We start from the raw sequence: 24,472 nt of genomic DNA, 5'->3' as shown, positions 1-24,472 counted from the left end.
GCTCTGTATTGTTTTTAACGTGGGGACCGTCTTTTCTGTGATGTGATTTGAGTTTATTACGGTTCTACGCAAAAATCCTAAATCAGTGTCGTCAAGGAGAGTGTTTGTTTTTCTCTTTTGACGTCTTTTTTTGGGCGTTAAAAACATTGTTGCTTCGCCTGTTTCCATTTGGGTTGCCTCCTGCTTAATTCTGCGAATACTCCTTAGGGAAACGCCCGTTGCCGCTGTAACACGGTCTTGAACCTTCAAAAGAAACTATTATTTAAAAATTTGTCTGCCATATTTTAATTTTCCATTAAAGCCCTTTTAATTTTCTTTTTAAAGATGTATCACACTTGCAGAACATAGAAGTAATATACAGGGTGCAAGCTAATAAAAAATAAATTTCGGCTGTAACAGTGTTAAAGTTTTCATATATTTTCAAAATTTCACACTATCATTCCTTTATGAGATAAATTAGTTTTTTTTATTTTAGGTGACGATAAAATATTTACATGTTTTATATTATTTTATAGAAATATATTTTTTTTAATTACAATGATAAAAGATCAGATAATAAGAATCAGTTTTTCACACAGTAACAACGTTTAAAACAGCGTCAGGCAACTTAATACAGCGCTTTAAATTTAATGCAAAAAAGAGCAATATCCTATAGAAATTTGTTTATGCAAAAGAGTTAAATAATACAAATTTTGCAAAAATATCAATATAAATTAAACCACAGCTTTATTTAGAAATGTCAAATTGTTAAAGTTTACCAAAAAATAATAAAAGCTTATCATTATTTGAAATCAAAAGTAAATTTATGGAAAAAATTAAAAACATACCTTTTGTAGAGGAATACTAACTTCACTAGCAACTGCTTCTGCTTGCATGAACTTCAATACATTACTAATTATCTCACGACTTTGATCGTTTAACACTTTTTTCGTAACTTTACTTGTAAAAGGCATTTTAAAAATAAAAAAAACGAACGAAAGGTTTTAAATTTTAAAATTTTTCACAACTAACTTTAATACGTCGATGTAAACTCTCTAAACACTCCGAACGCACAAGTAAAAATGAGCTCTCCAGCTGGACTGGGGGTCTTGCTACCGCGCACCCGATTCTCAGAAGCCACGACTATTTGGTTGACCTGTAGTTAGGTTAACTATTCATCATTTGGGTTGGATCCTAGTTATATTTTATAAAATTGACGGAATTGACAAGTGAATTAAATAATTTGAAATGAAATATCTTTTTATTAATGGCTGTACATGTCCGTTATTATTAAATTGGTAATTATTAAAACAACCTGTTGTTTACTATTATTTATAATTTGATTTTAACCATATTACGTAATTTAAGTAGCCACCTTCTATATCATGCATCTCCTACAAAATTACCAGTTGTAAAAATCTGTAATAGATGTCATTCTTACTATCCAATGGCCCGTAAAATTCGCAATTGACATGGTTTTAAGCTCGTTCCCCTGTTTATTTGTAATTTCTCGAACAATTTCAAAAGCTTTATTTGCTTTCCCATTTTAAATGGCAATTTCGAGTTAATAACCCTTTTATTGCTTTCTTTTATGGCCATCGGCTTCCTTTAAACAACATTTTATTACAAAGTAAACCTAAAATTATGTGTTTAGAAATGGATATTATTGGATAATATATTTTAAAGTAATCTTATCCAGGATATTTTTATTCTCACATAAATTTTATCATTAATATATTCACATAGAAGAAGTATTATATCTTAATATATCCCATAAGATGATAATAATAATAATAATAACATTTTTTTATTGAGCAAATGTTACAATAATACCTATTTGCTTACGAAGGCGAAGATTAGCTACAAGCTACTCTTAAACTCTTAACATCCATTAAAAAAGAATTAAAAAAATAAACTAATTAATTAAATAAATAATAATTGCAACTACAGTTATACATTATTATTTACCATAAGTACAACAACGAATTCCGATAAGCTAGCAGCTCTTTAGTAATTAAAAAACAACAAGATACCTCATCCCATTGATTCTTCTCCCTTTCAAGAATAAATATTTCAAATTTCTTTTAAATGTATACAAACTGTCATTAAACGTAGGATTTTGACTATTATAAAAAAGAACAGTATTATATGTAAAACAACCGGTAAACAGAGCAGTTGAATGGTGCGATATCTAGGTAAAAGTTTTTCATACAGATATTTGGGGCTTCCGGTATTATATAAACGATATAGAAATGTGGGCAATAAAAACTTAAATAAATACATTATTTTGAGCCATTTTAAATACTAAATGCCTTAAGAGACATGATCAAACCCTCTTAAATTAAAAATAAATCGGCAACACGTGTTTTGAACATGTAAATTGTACTGTGTTTGTTAATCTAAACGGGAAAAATAAACTAGCAAACAATATTGGATAATGTATAAAACCAATGTTGCACCCATAATACTTCAGTTTGGCAATAAGTAAGTCATGGTCTATTACATTAAGGGCTTTGAGTAATCAAGAGACTCCATAATAACAAAAAGTTTATTGTTGAAGAAGTAGTCCATTCTTGCAGTGGAGTTAATAGGTCAATGGTATACTATATAATGCATGAGAATGGATATACATATAGTATACCATTATAATAAATAGAAATACAAATTTTTCTCAGTTCTTGTTTATAAAACAATAGCTGTATTTTTATTAACCTATTGTCATAATGATGTAATTTTTAAAGTTTTTGTAAATCTATGTTTGGTCTCATTCTCACGTATCTTAATTCATTTTACCCTCTTAACCTTGTCTGAGGCACTAGATCTATAAGATGTAGAGACGGAACCCCTTAATTTATTATCCCTAATGATAGACATGTTATATGTCTGAAACATGTCGGATTAATATTTTTAAAATAAATTTAGTGGAGGATGACCGAAGCTATCTTTAGCTACCTAAATGCTGATTATGAAGTATATTGTTGGATATCAGGTAAGTAGCAAACTCTATGTAGACCATTCTTTCCAGGACTTTAAAAATTACACTCAATAAACTGACTGGACGTAAATCCTGTGGATTCTGAGGATTAGAAACTTTAGGAATAGGAATGATAGTCGACTCCCTACTTGCTTTAGGGAAATAACCTGTTAACAAACAACTATTTATTACATTAGAAATAGAGTTACTGATATTAGGTGTCACATCTTTACCATTGAAAGAGAAATATTGTCCAGTTCTGCAGCATTATATTTAATGGCGTTAATTAGCTTGGTCACTGAATATTGAACTACAAGGGAAAAGTAAGAACTAATATTACTAAACTTGTTATGAATATAAAAATTTATTTTTTCAAAGCAATTATCTGACTTATTGAATACACTAACGAAGAAATTAAATTGAATGGAAGTTCAAAATCATCTTCAGAGTGTCTAATATAAAAATTAAAAAATATAATTAATTATTTGAAGCCTTAGAATTTGCAGAAAGGAAAACAAATATTTGACAACTATCATATTATTATTTGAGAAAATAAATTAATTTAATTATTATCACGTAAGTCATACGTATTTACATATACAGTGAGAGCCAAAAGTCCGGAATAAATTCATTTAAAATTCAAGGGTATGTTCAAAAAAAAACGCTCGGACACGTCGATTTTTATTTTTAATTGCGAGTTTTCTTACTATAATTTTATGTATACAGGGTGGCCCAAAAATAAGTTACGACCATCAATTTCAATTTTTGAAATGGAAATACCTATTTTTTATTCTTTATTCTTAAAGAACAGAAAATTCTAGACATATTTCATGTATAATGTCCTATACTTATCTTAATTTGTTTTTGAGTTATTGACAGTTGAAGATCGGCATATTTGCACTTTTGTCATGTTGTAAAATCCAAGTCCGGTTAGACATAGATAAATGCGGTTTGCACTTTTAATCGAAGCTTTTTTAAAACCATCTGTTAACACTAGCTAGTAAGTGTTAACAGGTACTGAAAAATTTACGGTTGAATTTCTAAAAAAACATTCAAAATATTAATGTATTTAATCAAAAGTATTGTATAAACGTTGAACAAAAAGAAACTATTCTAATCTAGACCGAATTAAATGTTCAAATTAAGCCCCATTAACTTCTTAACAGTAAGCGAGTCTTGATTCGAATTCTCTCAGAACGTTGCGTATCATTTCTTGAGGTATTCGTTGAATCTCATTTCTTATATTATTTCTCAATTCTTCTAAATTGTTGGGTTTATTTACATACACTCTATGCTTTAAATAACCCCACAAAAAGAAGTCCAAAGGAGTCAAGTCGGGGGACCTAGCAGGCCACTCCAATTGACCCCTTCGTCCAATCAATCGACCCGGAAATACCTCACTTAAATATTTTCGCACGGCTCTGCTGAAGTGTGGCGGCGCGCCATCTTGCTAGAACCAAATTGAAGCTTCTGGAATATTGGGATTATTTGCATTTGGAAACATCAAACATAAAGCGGGAATCAGTTCGTTCTTTAAGAATCCCAAATAACGTTGACCTGTTAAGGTACCTTCGAAGAAAAATGGACCTATGACTCTGTCATTGATAATGCCGGCCCAAACATTCACAGATTGAGGATATTGGGTATGAGCTTCAATCACTCAATTTGGATTGGAGGAAGACCAGTAACGGCAGTTCTGTCTGTTCACTGTACCATTGAGGCAGAAGGTCGACTCGTCAGAAAAAATTATTCTACGAGTAAAAAGACGGTCATTACGGCAGACATTCATTATAGTTTCGCAAAACTCTAATTGACGATCTGTATTATCTTCGTTAAGTTCGTCGATTAATTTTAATTTATAGGGATGATATTTTGCCTTTTTCAAAATCCTTCTTAAAGATGTTTTTCCAATATCGTTATCTAGTGCTGCCTGTCTAGTCGGTGTATGGGGATTTTCTTCAATGGACAAAACAACATTTAACTTCTTTTCCTCGGAAATTGAGGGACGACCGATCTGGGTCGATCTCTGACGTGACCTAATTCCCTTAATTTTCTTTCTAGTTTGCTAACGGTAGACTGAGATATTGTCTTATCAGGATACTTGGTATTAAACATTTCACAAACCTGGTGTTGGGTCCTAATGCGATCACCACATCCTATCATAATTAGTATTTCTATTCTCTCAGTTTCACTTAACTTATTCATCTTTTCAGGCAATATTAAATTTTACAATAAACAAGGATAAGACTGCTTGATACCTGTCACTTCAAAAATTATGACAACATCATTGCAACAATGGATGAGAAAACACAAAAAACAAGGTTACCTTAGTAAGGGTGTTACATAGTTGCATGCATGAATTATTGTATGTTTAGAAATTCAGCCGTAAATTTCAGTACCTGTTGACACTAACTAGCTAGTGTCAACAGATGGTTTTAAAAAAGCTTCGATAAAAAGTGCATACCGCATTTGTCTATGCCTAACCGTTTGGATTTTATAACATGTCCAAAGTGCAAATATGCCGATCTTTAACTGTCAATAACTCAAAAACAAATGAAGATAGGTATAGGATATTGTACATAAAATATGTCTAGAATTTTCTGTTCTTTAAGAATACAGAATAAAAAATAGGTATTTCCATTTCAAAAATTAAAGTTGATGGTCGTAACTTATTTTTGGACCACCCTGTATACATAAAATTATAGTAAGAAAACCCGCAGTTAAAAATAAAAATCGACGTGTCCGAGCGTTTTTTTTTTGAACATACCCCTGAATTTTAAATGAATTTATTCCGGATTTTGGCTCTCACTGTATAAGAAAAATGCTTTAATATTAAAAGTATTATGAACAAAGTAAATCGATATCATCCTATTTTTTCAAAAATAACTGGATAACATTATCCATATCTATGCTCGTTAGAAAAAGTACAAGTAGTAGTAGTAGGGTAAACCACCCAGTTATTGGCCCCTAAGGACTTCTCAGGTTTCACATATCCACTAGTTTTCAGAAAATTGATCTTATAGTCAGCTTGTGACTAGTTTATGTTCTTTGATGATTCTACTTTGTTGAATCATCAATGAAATGAAAAAAAAAGATTTTTTTGAAATTATAATAGCAAAATAATAAAAAGTAAAAAAAAGTTTAGAGCTTAATTGTTGGCACGCTTTCCCAGTTATTGGCACCCCCAGTAATTGTCTCACCAGTTATTGGCACATTGTCCACAACGCACCTCAAATAATAATTACCAAAAATTTTATGTTTGTTAAAAAAACAACAATTGATTTTGATTATAACATGTAAAAGCACTAAATGTAATATGAAAATGATATTGTTTATAAATAAAACGAGCTAATATTTAAAGGTTTACAAAACGAAAAGTAGGATTAATAATATAATGTCTTATAAAAATATTTACAAAAAGCAGCCTAAGACTTAGACAAACAAGAGGCACAAAGAAATTCTTTTTTATATAGACCTTTCTTTTTCACTTGATACATGACGATGAACATTATGAACATTCTACATGATATGTTCTCGTATAATTTTTACACCAAGTCCTGGCTTCGATCTGTTCATATTTTTCACGCAAACATAGCAAACTTTATTTTGTAACAAATTTTCCATTGATGAAGTGGATGCCGTCAAAGGTGTGCAGAGGGGAAGACGCTTTTTTGGCGGAGACTTAAAATTCTTCTAAAATGGCTTTGATGATCATCCTTCCTTGCAGTTAGAGTATTGCCTTTGTTTTCCTTTTCTGTCTGTTTTGCAGTCTGTCGCTTGAGTCTCTCTTCTTTTCTTTGATTTTTCTGCTCTTTCTCTTCCCTCTGAAGCTGTTCTTTTTCCTCAACATTTTTTTTGAAACCCAACGACGAAATAACATAAGGCATTTTGGTTACTGCTCTTTTGCCCTTCCTCTCAGGTGTTTGTGGTTTAGGTAAAAATAATTCTATGGACGACAAATTATCAACTGGTGTCAGAATTTCGCTTTCAGTATTCATCTTTTCATCGGCGTTATTCTTCTGCTTTTCTTCTATATTTGTGTCGATTATCTCAATAACTGTGGGTTCAATGGAGAACTATTCTTTATTTAGGTCTGAAAATCATAGGATCTTATAATTTTACCTTCTAAACCAATAGACATATATGCTATTTCCTCTTCTGTATAGTATGTTTCAAAATCGCCTTCTGCCATTTGCCTAAAGGATGTTGAAAAAAGATCTTCTTCACTTATTTCATTAAGGTAGTTAACTAACTATCTTTTAAAGGCTGCAAAATTCTTGTCGTCCGATGTCATTCCCGCCTGTCCCAGTTCCATAAATTTTGAACGTGAAAATATCGTTTACACACACAAGGACAGGGCTCTTCTTAGCTTTAGTTATTTCCATTTTTTCCAACAGTAAAAAATATCTTGATGTATTTTTTAGGTCTGATGATGCTCGAAACACGTGTAGCTTTTAAAAAATTATATGGATTTGATCAGACCGTGACTTTGTGTTCTTACCTTTGTTTTGTTTTTGAACAAAGTCAAACTTATTTGTTTTTCTGATTGGCCTTCACTAATATTTACTTCTGGTTCTCCTGCACTATCAATAATATAGGTATTTTTTCCTAGGCACTTGGTATAGTCTATTGCATTGGAGTCCCAAGGAAATAATTCACATGCTTTAAAGCCGTTTGATATAGTTGTTGCATCAAGTTTTTCCACTGCCGATATATTTTTCATATTATAGATTTTGCTCCTATTTTGTACGATATGTACAAAATAGGAGGAAAATCCTCCTTTCGTAGTTTTATGAATGGATGATTTCTTCTCCAGTGCAAAACCCCATAACGCCAAAGATTTTTTAAAGGTCTGAAACTGGCAACATCGGCGGGTTAAAGAATTCGAGTGGAGTTGGGATATGGGGCTATTAGGACTATCTCCAGCCTAGAGCATAAAGTACTTACTTGGTATGTAACATGTGTTTTGTGTCTATCAACAAATACTATTACTGAAAACACAACTCCAGATTTGATAAGGCTAGGATGCAAGACAAATTGAAGGTAAAATAAAAAAGTTTCGTATTTCATCCAGCCATTATCAGTTAACGCATATATCCATCCTTCTGGAACACTGTCCTTCACCGATCGTGCTTTCACAATAAGAGAGTTTTCTCTTATTTGGGAAGAGGATCATCGGCGGTGTTATTGTACCCGATGCTGAGAAGGTGAACATCACAGTGAGATTCTGTTTCGTATCTCCCATATCTACTTCGTAAACGTTCTTGGAGCCTTTTAGAGCAACGACTTGTCCAAGTTTTGGCACATAATAAAAGTTTGTTTCTGTTAATTATTCATTGAATAATTTTTGTACTAGATTGTTTGAATGTTAATAATTAACTTGTTGATGAAATTAAAATAAATAAAATTCAACTTTATGTAAACTAATAAAAACGTATATTTTCAACAAGCTATGAATCGGGAAAGAATTTACAAAAAATGGTGAGTGAGATGGTAAAAATAAAAACGCTGATGGAAGCAACAAACTAGCAGCGGCTCCGAATATACACTGTTGGCGACGTTGCCACTGCTACTTAATAAGTTTGGCATTAAAATAAAATTTATACATTGACATAATTTAAAATACTGAACAGTTTCATCGCCATTAAAAATTCTGGTGGGATCCTTCATGATGTCAAATAGGTCCTTCTTTTTTAAATAAAATTCGATATCTGTGAACTACTTTTTAATATCGCTTTCCACTACATTTGCTAAAGCTGAAGTAACCGCCTCTGCAGTTCGATTTGCTAATTCAGGATGCCGCTTTAAAAATTGGTTGAACCATTTATCGCCTGGTAAATTATTTTTGAATGGTGTTCTTCTATCAGTTTGATTTAGAAGATGTTTGAATGTCAATTTTACGCCTTGAGAAACCTTTGCACTGACTATCAATGATCCATTCTTTTAAATGAATCTCCTATACCTCTGTCAAGTATGTAGACGGACCTTTTTTTTATTTTTTTGAATTTTTTACTAAGTTTGAACTGTAGGGATGCCCTTGGAATCCCATACTTTCGAGATGTTGCCTTTTTTGATTTTCCTGATCGAATTTCTTCAAGAGCTTTTTAACATCTTTTGTTATATCTGCTTAGATACATAAAATTGTAGGAATTTTTTTTTGTGGGTATAACAAATGCCATTATTTTATTCATGGTTTTTATAAAATGTAAATAAAACCCTGTATGAAAATACAGTCAAATAATTATTGGTTTAAAAAATATACAGGGTGTTTAATAATTGAGAGCTTTGAGAGTTGAGAGTGTTTGATTTTGAGAATAAAAGTTAATAGGAACATATATCGAAAGCCTTAAATTAAAAAAATAATGTTTAAAAAATTTTAAAAATGATACCTGGTGAATTTATCAAAAAAAAATTTTAAGTTTTAAGACAAAACTCATTGCTTGAGATGAGCAAATAAAAAAATAGAATAGGGTGCCAATAATTGGGAGAATAGTATTAGCAGCAATAATTGGCGTAGGTGCCAACCAATGGCAATATAACAATTTTCTCTGCCTATCATTGGCACCCTACAAATTTTAATTTATATTGAAAAATATGTATTTTTTTAAACGAAAAATCATTTTAAAGATAGTTAACAACATCACCAACAAAAAAAATAACTATTTGATTAAGAAGTCATAAAGTTTTCACGTTAGTTATGAGTACCAAACCCTTAACAAAATCATAAATTCCTACCAGTTCAGTTTCAGTTTTATGCACGACACGTCAAATTCGATTCGCAATTTTACTTAAACTTAAGGAATAATAATACCGCGTTGGCGGTTCACTAGTCTCGGCGATGTTGCCAAAATTATCTTAATTAATAAGTTGACGATAATATTGTCAGATTCATTTTAATTTCTGCAAAAAATTAAACGGGGTGCCAACAATAGGCTAAGTGCCAACGATTGGGTGTTTTACCCTAGGAATTAAGGAGGAAATACAATTAACTTAAAATCAGCTGTTTATTATGGGGCATTTATCATGAAGCATACGTAATTGTAAGATACATGTACGTAAAGGCATATGTAAAAGCATACATCATTTCTTTAAGGGCTGGCATGCTCTAACTTGAAAACAATGCCATTGCGGACGATAAAGGATTCTATGGCTAACACTCTTTATATTAACACTTCTTAAATGGAGATAAAGCGTGAAATATGATAATTAAGACTGTCTGTTCAAACGAACTATAATAACTTTGTTTTGCGGAATGTTCACTATGGTCTTCCTATTCGACCATCGTAAACATTCTGCAATTAAGCATTAAATAGGCAAAAAGTAATTGAACTGAACTATTTTCTGTGATTACTTCATTAAAAACTAAAACTTTTAACGCATTCATGGCACCCTATTTTAAAATTTAAAAAATGTTTTTCTATGAGTATAAAATAAAAAGTAGCAAATAGAGTATAATTATTTTCAGAATATCATTTTCTATCGAAATACGTAATATACCAAGTATCCCATTTAAAATAAGAAAGTTAGTGTCTCTTCCAATTAAACCGGAAATGATGGAAAACAATAGAATATGTGAAAAGATGCTCTTATAACTGTTCTATCGATGTACCAAATTTCATTTGTTTATCTTGAAAAGTAAAAAAGTTATTAAAATTAAAAAAGTTAGTTATTTTTCTGTGTCACCCGATATATACTCAATACTTGCTATTAGATGTAGGTTATTACCTCGGTGCCATCAGCATACTGCAGTACGATGTTGGTTTGCGGGGGTGCTCGTGAATAAAGATATTAAATAAGAGGATGGGTAATGAGGAACTTTGTGAATCTCCTACTGTAATGTCTAGAGCTCAGGCAATAAAACTGCATGCTTTTTACTATAGTTAAAGCGCTGCGCCAAAAGTCCTTATGCTTGAATTTGTGAGTTACTATCGTTTTATGTGTTATATTCAGTTACATTGTGCGCCGCATGTTTGGTTCATTAGGAGCATTCTGTTACATATTAATACACACCAGGCATTATTAAGTATCATTTAAAAACTTTTGCTTTTAATACTTATCCTATTTTCAAAAGTAAATAAGCTTAGAACATTGAAAGGCTAGAATTAGTAAACAACAACTTTGTTTGAGTCCAACATGTGCACAGGGGCAAGAGGGGTGTTTTATTTACAAACATATGTGCCGATTCTCTGTTGTCAAGTCGACACAAATTTCCAACGGAGGAAATTTTTAGCTATATTTTAACAAACATTATAACGTTAATTTAACTTATTTCTGTTATATTTTATAGGAAAATTTAAAATAAAAAGTATAAATACTACAATTAACCTATTTTAAGAATAAATATAATATCCTTAAGCAAAAAAAAAACAAAATTATTAACATTCTTATCCCTAAAACTGCTTCTAAAAAATTTGAAGCGACAACACCGGAGCTTAAGCGCCTAAACCATACGCGTTGTGTCATCTGTCAAACGGCTTTTTGTTTATATTCGGGATTCGTGTATTTTCTTTAATTTTTGGTTTAAAAAGGAAAAAAGGCCACGTTTTAGTGTTTTTTTAAATTGCTAGGATGGCAAAAACTTGTGTCGTTTGTGCCGCATCATGATAAAAACGTGATTCAAGCCGATCTTTTCACAAGTAAGTACCGATACTTTCATAACATCACATCATGGGGTAACCATCATCATAAACATAGAATAGGGGATCTTATAGATATAAACCTAATAAAAATTTGAATGTGAAAGTGTGCGTAAAATACCAACATATTTATATTTTTAAATCTAAATATTTTTTTGAACATATTCATCTATTAATAGGCTATAAAAGATATAAAACTAGAATTTTGTCCCTGGTTTTATTACAGGATTTTATGTTTTTTTTGTTGTTTTGGCAGAAAAAATGCATAATACCTATGTACCTATCTATATATAGTTTGATATCTATCTATAAAGTTAATTTTGTCTTTCTTTAAAATGTGTTCCATAATTTTTTTTTGTTTTACCTTATTGCAACTTACAATAATATATATAGTAATTGGCACCACATATTAATTTATTACTGTAATTTTTTTCTGCTTTTTGATTAAATATCAAATACTTATTATAGATTGCCCAATGATTATGCCCAAAGGGAACAATGGGTTTCATTAATGGAAATAAACACATTTAAAAAGAACATATTTTTTGTTCAGATCACATCCTTAGAAGTGATATAAGGGAGATAATATTATCAGTAGCCAGACTTTATTAAAAAAATCAGCTCTACCTCAAAGGTAATTTTTTTAAATATATTTTTCTAGTATATTTATAGGTATGAGTATATTTTACCTTAGAATTATTGATAAAGGTTTGCATGCTTTTATTTACTACATTATGTAAGTTAAAAAAACAATCTTTTAAAACTTGTGCTTGGGCTATGTTGTAAAACATACAGCTTGTTCACAAAAAGTATTAGTGTTACTCATATAAGATTTATTTATACCTAATACTTATTAAATTAGGTATGTGTGTAAAACTATTTTTTTACTAGGATTTCTGATGCACTGGTTAAAAACACAGCAGCCAATAATTCAGTTAATTTACCAAGTGATTTACCCTTCAAAGCTACAGGGGTAGCTTTCCTGAAGAGTGCAAAAACTTCTTTAGCTTTCAAAATGGTATATAGTACAAACAGTGAAGCTAATATAGACACGTATGGATAATTAAAATAGATTAATATTCTTGATACACCAAATTTTGTATAATTACAGATCTGATCATTCATCATCAACAATAACTGCATCTGAGAATTATAGTTCTACAGTAACCGTGGAGTCTAGGTCAACAATTACTATTTCTCATCCAAGCCATTTTTGTTTAACTGCTACACATTCCCTGACTCTGCCAAGGAAAAGGTATAAATACACTCAAAATAGACTACTAGTTTTATGCCATGTATCATCCTATTCTATATATCTTATTTAAAAGTGATATGGTATTTTATTGTATTATATTTGTTTAATTAAATGCAATTAATCAAATGTATGACATTACAAAGATTCTCTATAATAACATACATTTTATTGATCAATTGGATTATCATAATACATTTTTTTAATTTTTTCTTTTTAATTTTGGTAATACTATATTTTTATGTATATTATTCTAGGGTAAAATCAAAATGATATCCTGAGGACCTAAGCACTGATGATTCCACCGTTTCAAGAGCTTAATCACTTGTCACCAGATTATGGAAAAAAAATAAAGAACAAAAAATTAAAATTCGGAGATTGCAACAAGCAAATTTGCGCCAAAGAAATTGAATTAGATGTCTCAAGTCATTATTAAAATACTTACATGAAATAATAACATGATTTTATGGAAAAGCCCAACATACTACATATTTTATTTGACTTGTAAAAGCACTTGTTTGTATATTACTACTAATAAACTCTCTAATCTAATCTATTGTACATAGTCTTTATTCTTAGCTTTGTTTTTTAGTATAAATTAATATGATATAATATTTGGTATTAGGTATTATATAGGTCACTATTAAATGTCTCAAAACCATTATACAGGCTAAATACTCATAATAAAAATCTTATAACCTACAAAAAACCTGCAACTCCTTCACAATTTGAACATCCTTGTAGTTTTAACTTTTTCCGCTGAAGCAATACTGTCCCTTTGAAAAAGTCAGCAGCATAGAAGTATATATTATGTGATGTAAGTAAGTGATGTAAAACTGAGTTTTGTCCAATATAACAATAACAATAAAATTTTGCAAAATGTTAAAAATTTGTGTCTTAAAACATGATTTATTAAGAAATCTATAATATTATATTAATAAAATATTTAATTTCCATAAAAATGCTTTGACAAAAATGCTGCCTTTCATTAGGACCTTCCTCTAATGAAGTCCATTAAACAAAACACATAAATAGCTCATAAATGGTAATATTACTTATACTCAAACTCTTTATTTATTAATTAATAAAAATTTATCAGGTAAATATTTGTTGACGACGTCACTGGTAGAGAGTGCTTGTATCTGTGACATAAACAATGCAATCGAGCGGCGTTGCGATGCCATTACCGTTTTCTCGTTTCTTCGTACTTTATTTTCATTTACTTAACTTATATTGACTTCGATATAGAGTATCTTATCAAATTTATTTTTAAAAAATGCTTGATATTTTATTAAAGGGGAGCAGTAGTATTGTTTTGTGCCTTCGGAAACAACTGAAAATTTTTATGATATTATAAAGTGACTTTTGCCATTTCTCTATAAGCACTTGGCATCATTGCATCACAGATAATGCAAGCAAACAAACCTGCCCATAGTTCCACGGCATGCTAGTTCTAGCCTTTCAATGTTCTAAGTAAATAAGCGAAATCTTGCGCCATAATTTAAAAAGAATGCGCTATTCTGGCAGTCCTTTTTCGCCTACTTTACGTTCAATTTGGATCAAATTAGATGCTATATTATTCTTTTAAGTAGTAGCAGAAATGTGTTAAAGTTAATGTATCGATTTCTGCAAAGTGACCGGAACATATGTTTTTGCATGTTATTTCTGCATAATAAAAATATTCTTGGTAACTTCACCGGACATCTTTAGTAATTTCGTAAATAGTATAATGATATGCCAATAGGAATGCTAGTTTCCTTCGAGTTTACCACCATTTTTAAATAAGTTTCAAAAGTGCTATTAGCTTTTTTAACCATTTCATCAGACTCTATGAGGGTAGTACGGGTCCTGTTAATTCTCAGCAATTTGCATATTTGTTGTAATATTTGTGACTCAAAATTTTATAAACCTCAGGTTATTTACTGAAGTAATATAGCAACAAGAGCATATCGATTTCCGAAGCTGCAAGTAAAAAAAAACTTAAGCTACGTTAATGGAGATTCATTCAAAAGGTGAACAATAAGATACGGCATCGTCTTCCCTCTAGTCTGGCTTCTTGGGACCTTGGGTTATGATCATTGCTCACACTGTCCTCATTACCGTTCAACGTCGTTATGACTGTTTAACCAGCAAAACCTCTATCTCACTTTTGTCAAGATCTTATTGACTTTTGATAAAATTTTCTCCGCCAACACCGCTATAAACATCTTTTACAGGTTCTTATAAGATTACAACACCCAATTTAGATTAAACTAGCTACGTTCCACTCTTATCGTGAATCTTATCTTGATAATGTTATATATTTTTGAAAAGGGAATTTTAGAACAAGAGGAAATAGTAAAAAAATAATATTTATTTTTTTTAATTATAAAACACCTTATATAAATATAAATGTCATAAGCATGTGAAGCATTAAAAAGTGCTATAAGAAAGTCTTTACAGAAATCATTTATTTTTAAAAACAAAGCAGCCATAGGCGAAAAATGAAAATGACCAAATTTCAGAAACGCCCTCTAGCGGCCAAACTGTATGCCATAACAAAATTTTAGTTGTGTAAATAAATTTCTTTTAAAATCCGAGTCCGGAGAATGGGGGTCAAAATTTTTTATCTCTGACGGGGATTTGACTTAAGAGAACGTCTAAATTGGCCCACCCTGTACACAGCCCTTGAAGAGGATATATTAGAGAATTTCCGAACTTTGGGGAATTTTCATACAAGTCTTCCGTTATATGTACAAAGGCACAGGAACGTCTTAACTAGTATTTGTTATAACTATAAACTGTCAAAGTCCTATTCCAATCATGAATGCTGTCTTTTCCTTATCCGTTGGATACAATAATTCTAATTACGTCTCTCCACGAGATTAAGTGTCAAGAGTGTCATCAATTCTTGATAGAAGATAGCTGATAGTTCACACAAAATCTAATAAAACCGTCTTTATTAGTCTAATAGACTAAAGCAGCTAGATATATCCAAGGGCTCGGTGATGGTATTTATTGTGTTCTGATTTCTTGAAGTATCGAAAATCCTTTACCTTTTTCACCTCAGAATTTTTAAGGTGCTTGTTTTATCGGGGCATTTCCTCCAGTGTTAATTCGATGCTGCACCAAACCAGTATTGCAACATACATCTAGATTTTCTTTAATAAGACGTCGCAACTTTACAATTTGATTTACGTTTTACGGTTAAATTGGCAAAAGGTTTATCAAAAAGCTTTTGTAAACTTACAGTTAAGTAAACAACAGACAGGTTTATTCCTTATAGGGAACATTTTACAATATTTTGGCTGATGAGGCCCAATAATTTTAAGGGAACTTTGACACTCCAAGCAATCGAGTACATATAACCTAAAAAATTCAAACTACCAGAATGTATAATAAAATATCCTATAATATGGCTCAAATGAGCTCATTTGAGCCATATTATAGGATGGCCCCCAAATACTAAGAACTTTGAAAAAGTAGATCCAAAGGTAACACTATTATACTAAACATATAAGTAAAAACCTAAATAATTTTTACTAACGAATTTAAAATATAAAATAAAGGGAAACAGTACAAAAACTATGAGAATAATAAGTATGAGATTAAAGCATTTACGTTTAAAATAATACTTAATCTATAAAAAAACTTCGTGCGTATTAAAGCAAATTAATCACGTATGGCTTTCTAAATGGTATGAACGAAAAGCTCCAGTGGCAAAAAACTCTCAATAGAGGCGCGTTAATTATTTTCAGCCAAATCTCGAAAGGGATTCTTTTTTAATTGACATGAAAGCCTCTCTTTTGGAACGTAATACAACAAAATTAAAACTGACTTACGCGATAAAACGTGTTCGCGGTTAGGTTTACTTAATAAAGAAAAAATTGTGATGTTAAGTCCAAATTTTTTGTTAAAACCATACTTATGTGAAGTTACCTTTCTAGGAAAAATGTTCAATGAATAATTTTTACTCAATAACTAAAATAGTTATAAGTGTTATTCATAAAATTACTTAATTATCTACATGATTTTTGAAGATCGAGTGACAGCGACATTTAGCACGATAGTACTTTGCCCCAACATGCCGGTATACTCTCAATATTTTTTAGAATTCCAAAATACCTTTTTGTACTGTCTTTTAGTCAGTAGATAGCAGAGTAGCAGTTATGTGACTATGTAAATCGTGTGGTTATATTGCACTTTAATAAGTATAAGTTATTAAAATATATATAACGAATTGAGTAAAATATATACAGGCGTTGCCAATCTATCAAACTAATAAGCAATAATAAGGTTAACATAAGAAATATAATTACTAACAAGAGATGTCCGCCGCTACTAGAAAATGAAGGGCTTGTCTGTAGTCCGTTTAACCATGTAGCTATCTTCCTATCGAGCCTCCGCTAAATATCTCGGTTATCGGAAATATTTTCTAACCAGCCGAGATAAGTGAACCTGAAATGACTAAACCTCACTTTGGAGTCTGCATGACTTTAGTTTCTGAACCTACAAATGTCACCCGATATCGGGCTTATACCCAAGATGAGGCTAGTATTCAATAGTCCTTGTTTTCTCTATCGCCTCGCCATCACGCTCGACAGACATAGACTCAGATATTTTTAACCATTTATTCCGCATAAATAGGTAGATTTTTCAAGTAACGTTGGTCTTGTTCCTCTTTCTTTTCTCCAAACCATTTTTCGGTTGGACACTATCGATACTAGCTATAATCTAGAGGAAATTTACATTACCTTTAAATTTCCTCTAAATTATTTTATAAGTAAGTATAAGGTGTGGCTATTAAATAACGAGACTGGTTACGACAAATGGTTTTATTATAATTATTCTACATTCGAATCTCTTCAATCTCCTCCCCTCACCACACACCTTTCCATACGTTTTTTCCATTGATCCGAGCAATGCTGAAAGTCTTGTGTGATGAGGCCTTTAGGTGCTCTATCGCTTTATTACTTCATTCGACTTAAATCAGGTCTCTTTTAAAGCAGATTTTACCTTTGGAAATAAAAAAAATCGCACGGTGCCAAATCTGGCGAGTATGGTGCTTGTTCGAGTACTGGAGTGCGTTTATTGATCAAATACCACTTCTCGGATAGAGCGTTATGCAAAATCCACAAGTTGTTGTTACACAACTCGCAGTGTTCGAGAACGATTTTGTATGAAACGACAAATGCAATAACTGATAAATAGTAAGTCTGGTTGACAGTCTGACCCTCCCAACCCATTCAGTCTTCACGATACCGTTAATGTCAAAAAAAAAGGTTAACATTGCCTTGAATTTTAATTTGGGCATCCTTGCTTTTTTTATCAGCGCTTACATCATCTAGAGACCCGTACACGAGATAGAGAATTGGCCCTATAGGCCTTTTGCAACAATTTATAGCACTCAGTTGAAGTATTTTTAAATTTAACGAGAAATTTAAAATTAATATGTTGCTCGTACTTTTCGTCACAAAGATTTCTAGCTACCCAACGCAGTACTGGTTTTTTTCTACGAGACTGTGTCCCTAGAAGGTGTTAGAGTCGCTACAGTCGCTATAGTCGCTATTTAATAGCCAGACCTCGTACAGACACGTTGAAGAACGATCGGCAGATTGAAAGCAAAAGAAAGAAAAAAGGCCTGACTCTAGTTTGAGAAGCACTAACAATTTTTTATTATGATTTTATTTTATATTTTATTTATTTATTTTGTTGTTTATGTAGTATGCATATAAAAACTATGCAGCGTTTACATTTACTAATATTTTTTAAAAGTAAACGCTGCATCAAAAACTGATTTTGCATACATTCCCTTTACTTTAAAGCTCTTACAATAATGAATGTAAAAATGATCTATAATTTTTCTATTACATACTGGCTATAAATTTAACTTAAACTACTATCGATCCAAATATATTGATGGGATGGGGCTATTCAAAAAATAAGCACTTTACTAAATGAACAGCCGTAATTGGGGACGCTGGAAAATATATAGAATATAGTTAAGTTGTAAATTTAATTAAATAAAATCCCGGTAACAATAAATCGATATTGCTAAAAGTTAGCTTTGAAAAATATTTACAATACAGGTTAACCAAGTGCTAAGGTCATTTATTTATTATTCTGCACTTTTTCAATATTAAATTGCAATCCCTGAATTATTTGCAAACCAAATTTGAATAAAAATTTAGGACGATAATAAAGAATATCAATACAACTTTTAATTTATTTAACCTTTTTTATTTTTTTTTACATTGATGTTAAATTGTTTTCTGTTTTCCGATTGAATTAATAATTTTTTTATAGGTTTAATTATTGGATCTCTTTAAATACAGATTTTAAAATGATTAGTGAAACATAATTCACTAACTATACTTAGTTCATAGAATTCTCCTATGAAAAAATTAGAAAAATATTTAAATTTGGTAAGAATCGACCACTACACATCTTCCCATCAAGTTTTATCATATCAAAATAAAAAGTGTTTTTAAAGACAACTGTGATGGCTATAATAAAATGTTTAAATAGGGCTAGCTAAAGATTATTATTTGGGATAGACCTAAAAAGCGTTTAGGGAGTGCATGCTTGTTGAAATCTTGATAGATTCATACTAATTGATGGAGAAATAATAGCTGACGTCAAATGCAACAAAAAGTTACGGTCTATTGCCCGGCAGTGTTGTAATTGGGCTATCAGTTATCTATGTAAATATATATTTTTTCATCTTCTGGAAAATATAAATAGATTATTAAAAACTAATTTTGTTAATCCTTAAAAAAAATTTAGTACATTTTTATATGTAAAAAGAGTTGAATTATTTTGTACATTTGTGTGAAAGGTAATAAATTTATTGTTAAGACATAATATTTAAAAGTTGCCTCATATAAGATAAAATAATAAAATAAAGGGTTTTACAAGTTTTGAAACCTATAAAAACACACTATGGATAAAGTTTTGCTATTCAATAAGTGCTTTCAGTTCACAAGTTCGCTATTATAAAAACCGAGAAAGTTTTGTACTAATACCAATATACTGTAAGAAAAGTTGTTGCACTTACTATAACAGTATTTCACCTGAGATATAAGAAAAGTAGAAGTGGTTATTTAAGTTTTATTATTGTTGGAAATTTCGACTTCGCAACCGCGCGTTAACTTTTATTATTTTGGAAAATTTACTAGGCGACTCAATTTAACTTGCCTGGCATTTATTGTCTATTAAGGTTAGTTTTCCGTTTTTCGACTAAAATTGGAACATAACCTTTAATTGGGCTTTACGAAAATTAAAAATAAAAAAACAAACAGCAGTTATTCCTGTTTGTTTTGTTATAGATCGGGTAGTTTCGACTAGAAGAAATATCTATATATAGGATCTATTTTTTAAATGATATCTACAATGCTGTCTGTGCATTTAAGTATATTTCCTTTCTTGCCTTTTAAAGTATATTATTACGATGTTTTATAACTACATGCAGCTTTTTTTTAATTTTTTTTATAGTTAAACTTTTTCCTAAAATTGCACATACCAAAAGAAATCCTTTAATTCCAATAAATATTAAAGTCATGAAAAGCAAGTACAAAAAAAAATACTAAATGAACTAAAACGCTAAAATTTTCCAATTACTTTTTATTTAAGTTCTATAAAAAATTAAAAGTTTAGTTAGTAGGTATTATTTCATTAACCATCTATGAAAAAATTCTTACAAAATGTTGCCGAGATGAATACACCAGCTTTTTAAGATTTTTGTGCACGTTTTTGTAAGTTTACAATAGAGTAATAAATAATTTTCTTCTGAGGATTTTCTTAAATTTCAATAATATCAAAATTTATGCGATTTATTGATTGTAGTTTTTGTTGATGGATGAAACACTTTATGTTTTAGATGTTTACATGAAAAGTAGACGGCTGGATTAATGTGTAGCAATCTGTTAATCGGCAAATTTTTGATTGAGAAAATTTGGAATTTTATTCCAAAATATGCAGCTACCCCATCGCATTGGAATTTCTAGAAAGAAAATTTCTGGAAAGTCTCTTTTACGTTTATATCATCTACGAAGCTTGATAAATTGATATGGCAAAAGTCTAAATACACTTCAGTCGTTAGTTGTTGAGGGAATAGGGTCTACCCAATAACACCTCTACAAAAGGACAAAGCGCTCCAACAAATTTTGCTCGTGACGTCTCGCGTTTGGGCCATGCACTTCGGGTTGCTTTTCGGGTGAATTCAGCTCTTGACGCTGCCGTTGTTCGTCCGCGGAAGGCTGCCTGCAACGCTGCCAGACTTTGCAGATTGACGTGAACGTTAGGATGCTCTATTACTATCTTAAAATAATTAAATCTATATCTTTAACTGTTCTTACTTTACAATTTAGTTAAAAAAAAGAGTGCATCCTTATTTCTCTTTTTATAATTATACTTCCATTTTTTCAAATTTTATCATTTATCTACTTAATACCTTGTTACTTGCCAATAGGAGTTCTTTCTATATAAATCTGACAACGGCGCATCTATTAGTTGTGCCACCTGATGAAACGAGAGGTTAGATTGTTTATATTTATGTTCTGTGGTTGCCGGTATTTCTGACGAGATCCGCAGTAAACATTAGCTCATTTTTGTGTTTTTTTCTAAAATCGGAACTGTTTATTTCCGCGAAACGTGTATGTTAATATTTATGTAAAATCTTCGCGTACTTTTAAATTGCAAAATCGTATTTTCGGACTAGAAAAATCCTCGGAAATACCGGTTTTCCGGCGCGCCACGGATTTATTTGTTTATATCAGACTTTAATACTTTGGTTCGTGTTTAATTTAATGTTTTTCTCCTAGTTCGGCTTGTAGTTAATACCAGAGTGTAAATATGCCTCAAAAGTGTTGTGTTCCGGGTTGTAACGGACACTATAAAAACGGACCTAAAGTGCATGTCTTCAGTTTTCCTAAGGATATAAATCTAAGGCGAAAATGGGTAAAGCCAAGTAAAGATGAAAGGTTTAAAAATATTGACGAGTTGAAGTTAGCAAAAGCCCTTGAATTAAGCAAAATTGACTTTGGCAAGCATGAGAAACAAAATAATTTTGACAGTTTTGAAGAGTGTATTGAAAAATTTTCTGCTTTTAAACTACCGAAAGATTGGTTTACTGCTCACAGTGAGTCTCAAGACAGCAAAAAGCTAACAATTTTTAAAATTGAATACACACCTGGTCCATGCATTAATTGGGCAATTGTTTTTAATTTTAATTTAAATGTTGAAACTTTTTTATATAGCAAGCCAGTTTGTGTTTTAACATCAAAATTTAAAACTCCATATACTTCCCATAGTTTAGATGATTTATATGCAATACTTGAAGCAATAGACCTTACTATTATTACCCTGCCTTTGGAGGAAAATGTTACCAATAATGACAATCCTGACTGTGACTTAAATCCAAATACTGCTACCGAGACTGCTACCAATACCCTTGACAATACTATTCTCGATCATGTCAAACCATCAAATGACATAAATAAAATAAAACGTGTGTTCGATTTTGTGTCAAACATACTAAAAAGTTTTAAAAACCTTGAAGACAACAAAATAGTGCATGCTTTAGATTTTATTTGTGAACAATTAGCTTTGCTTACAACTGCAAAGGAAAGGTCCAGATATTCAAGTATGTAGTACAATAATTTTGACTTCTATAATCTATACTATTAGTCCTCATGTATACAAGTATTTAAGAGATTATGGATCCCTAATTTTACCACATCCTTAAAGTATAATGGGTATTTGTAACAAACACATGACCGATCCCCACATAGATGAAAAAAAATGATTTTTAACTTATGCCCAAAATGTGTTTAGTTTACTAAAGGATCATGAGAGATTTTGTGACACTACTTTTTGATGAAAATTATATTGACCCTTACATGAACTATAAAAGAGGTAATTTCACTGGAACATCAGTCAATAGCATCAAGTCTCTAGCTTCCTCGGCATTTACTTTTATGATTACCAGTGTGTGTTCCAGCTTTAAGGAAGTAGTTCACATAGCTCCCATCTCCAAAATTACATCAGACATACTTCATAATTTAATTAAGACAATTATTGAAAATTTAGAGGAGATTGGGTACATAGTTTTTTGTGTTATAATTAATTATAATTAATTATTGTTATAATTAAGTGATAATAATGCCCTTAACGGGAAAGCCATTAGTCATTTTTTAACTGCAGACCAACTTAGCATTGTTTATCCTCATCCCATAGATAATCAGAGACCATTATTTTACCTATTTGACACAGTTCACTGACTTAAATATATATTTAATAATTGGCTTAACTCTAAACCAGACCAAAAATTTTATTTTCCTGATTTTGACACTTCGAAGAAAAAATGTGCTTCTTTTTCTACAATTAAAAAATTACATGAACTGGAGTATGATAAGCTTTTTAAGCTTTTAAAGTCAATATATGTATTTATGTGTATATAATAACATTTTTTACTACTTGATGGTATAAAAAAATTATTATAAATACCCAAATACATATGTTGAATTTTGGTGCAGATCTAGGGGAGTTGGGAGTCTGCATTAAATATTACATCATAATATTTAACCTGACATTCAACCAGAACTAAAACATACCTGAATTGAATGTTTCCTGAACTCTATTCTATTTCTAGCATTTCTTAAAATAAGCCAAATATTGAGATATAAGCATATGAAATCCCTTGGTTTTTAAAAATCGGTGGCCCACATCGATGACGTCACGCGCCAAGCACTAAGGCCTTGTCTTTGAGTGGGTGTTGGTCTACTTGAACGACTCTTTATTGAGCCGTCCTGAAAACTTATGTTAAGAACTTGCCAAACATACTAAAATTTAAACCCGTCTCTTATAAATTGGGCTTTACTAGTAAATACCGTTCTAAAAAAAATATTTTTTGGTAACTTATTTTCCACCAAGCAAATTCCAGTCTCGGCAAATAGTCTTCAATTAATCCACTCTTCACGTCTTAAGTAAAAAGTAAGAAGTCACCTTGTAAGCAAGGAATATTCTCTTCTTGACTTACGGTATTAGCACCTACTCCTTCAACATTATTAAGGCTTAGGGAAAACATATTGTTTTCACGAAATGCATTAAAGGCTGTGGCAAACGTTTGGTTATTCACAGTTCTTCATTCTAGAAATCGTCTTCTATTCCTTTCCAGCTTTTGCCTTCGCTTTTATTGACAGCAGATTTCGAGAAGCTAAGAGTTTTTTTCTCATACCATTGACTTTGATTTCGCTTTGTGATCTCAGAGAGTTGGCGATTCTTTCTCGCAGCGCTGCCTCTACCCAGCTGCACTCACCTCCAGATATCCTGATTTTAATATGTGCAGAATGCAGTTCAATTTTTATCATCACAAACTATATGGGATGCATTGAATAATAATCAAATTTGCTTATGCCTGTTCGTAGATCCTTCCAAGGCATTAAATACTGTCTATTTGAGGTATTCTTTAAAAAAGAAGCAATGAAAGAAATGTTAGGTGTGGTGTACTACGGTGAACTGCGATAGGTTCTTTACTTCTGACAATTTACGTAAGCGATTTATGATCTTAAACTTGAAGGACTTGTTAATTTGACGGAATCTTGCTCTGCAGAGTGCTCCAAAATCAACCTAAAGTATATTTATGAGATAAAC

General features: G+C 31.1%; 1 long non-coding RNA gene across 2 annotated transcripts; it reads left to right on the top strand.

Moving 5' to 3' along the window:
- The first annotated feature begins 11,964 nt into the window (after positions 1 to 11,964).
- LOC126734364 (uncharacterized) lies at positions 11,965 to 13,215 on the top strand. 2 transcript variants are annotated; one of them, XR_007660035.1, is made up of 4 exons: positions 11,965 to 12,223; positions 12,481 to 12,642; positions 12,701 to 12,844; positions 13,099 to 13,215. It is a non-coding gene; the product is annotated as an uncharacterized LOC126734364 (long non-coding RNA). The 2 variants fall into 2 exon arrangements; XR_007660036.1 differs by lacking the exon at positions 11,965 to 12,223 and having other exon boundaries at positions 12,395 to 12,642.
- The last annotated feature ends 11,257 nt before the right edge of the window (positions 13,216 to 24,472 follow it).

This window comes from Anthonomus grandis, chromosome 3 (assembly GCF_022605725.1).
Source record: "Anthonomus grandis grandis chromosome 3, icAntGran1.3, whole genome shotgun sequence".
Classification (NCBI taxonomy): Eukaryota; Metazoa; Arthropoda; class Insecta; order Coleoptera; family Curculionidae; genus Anthonomus; species Anthonomus grandis.
The sequence above is the reverse complement of the archived record's forward strand: the minus strand, read 5'-3'. Positions and strand labels throughout refer to the sequence as shown.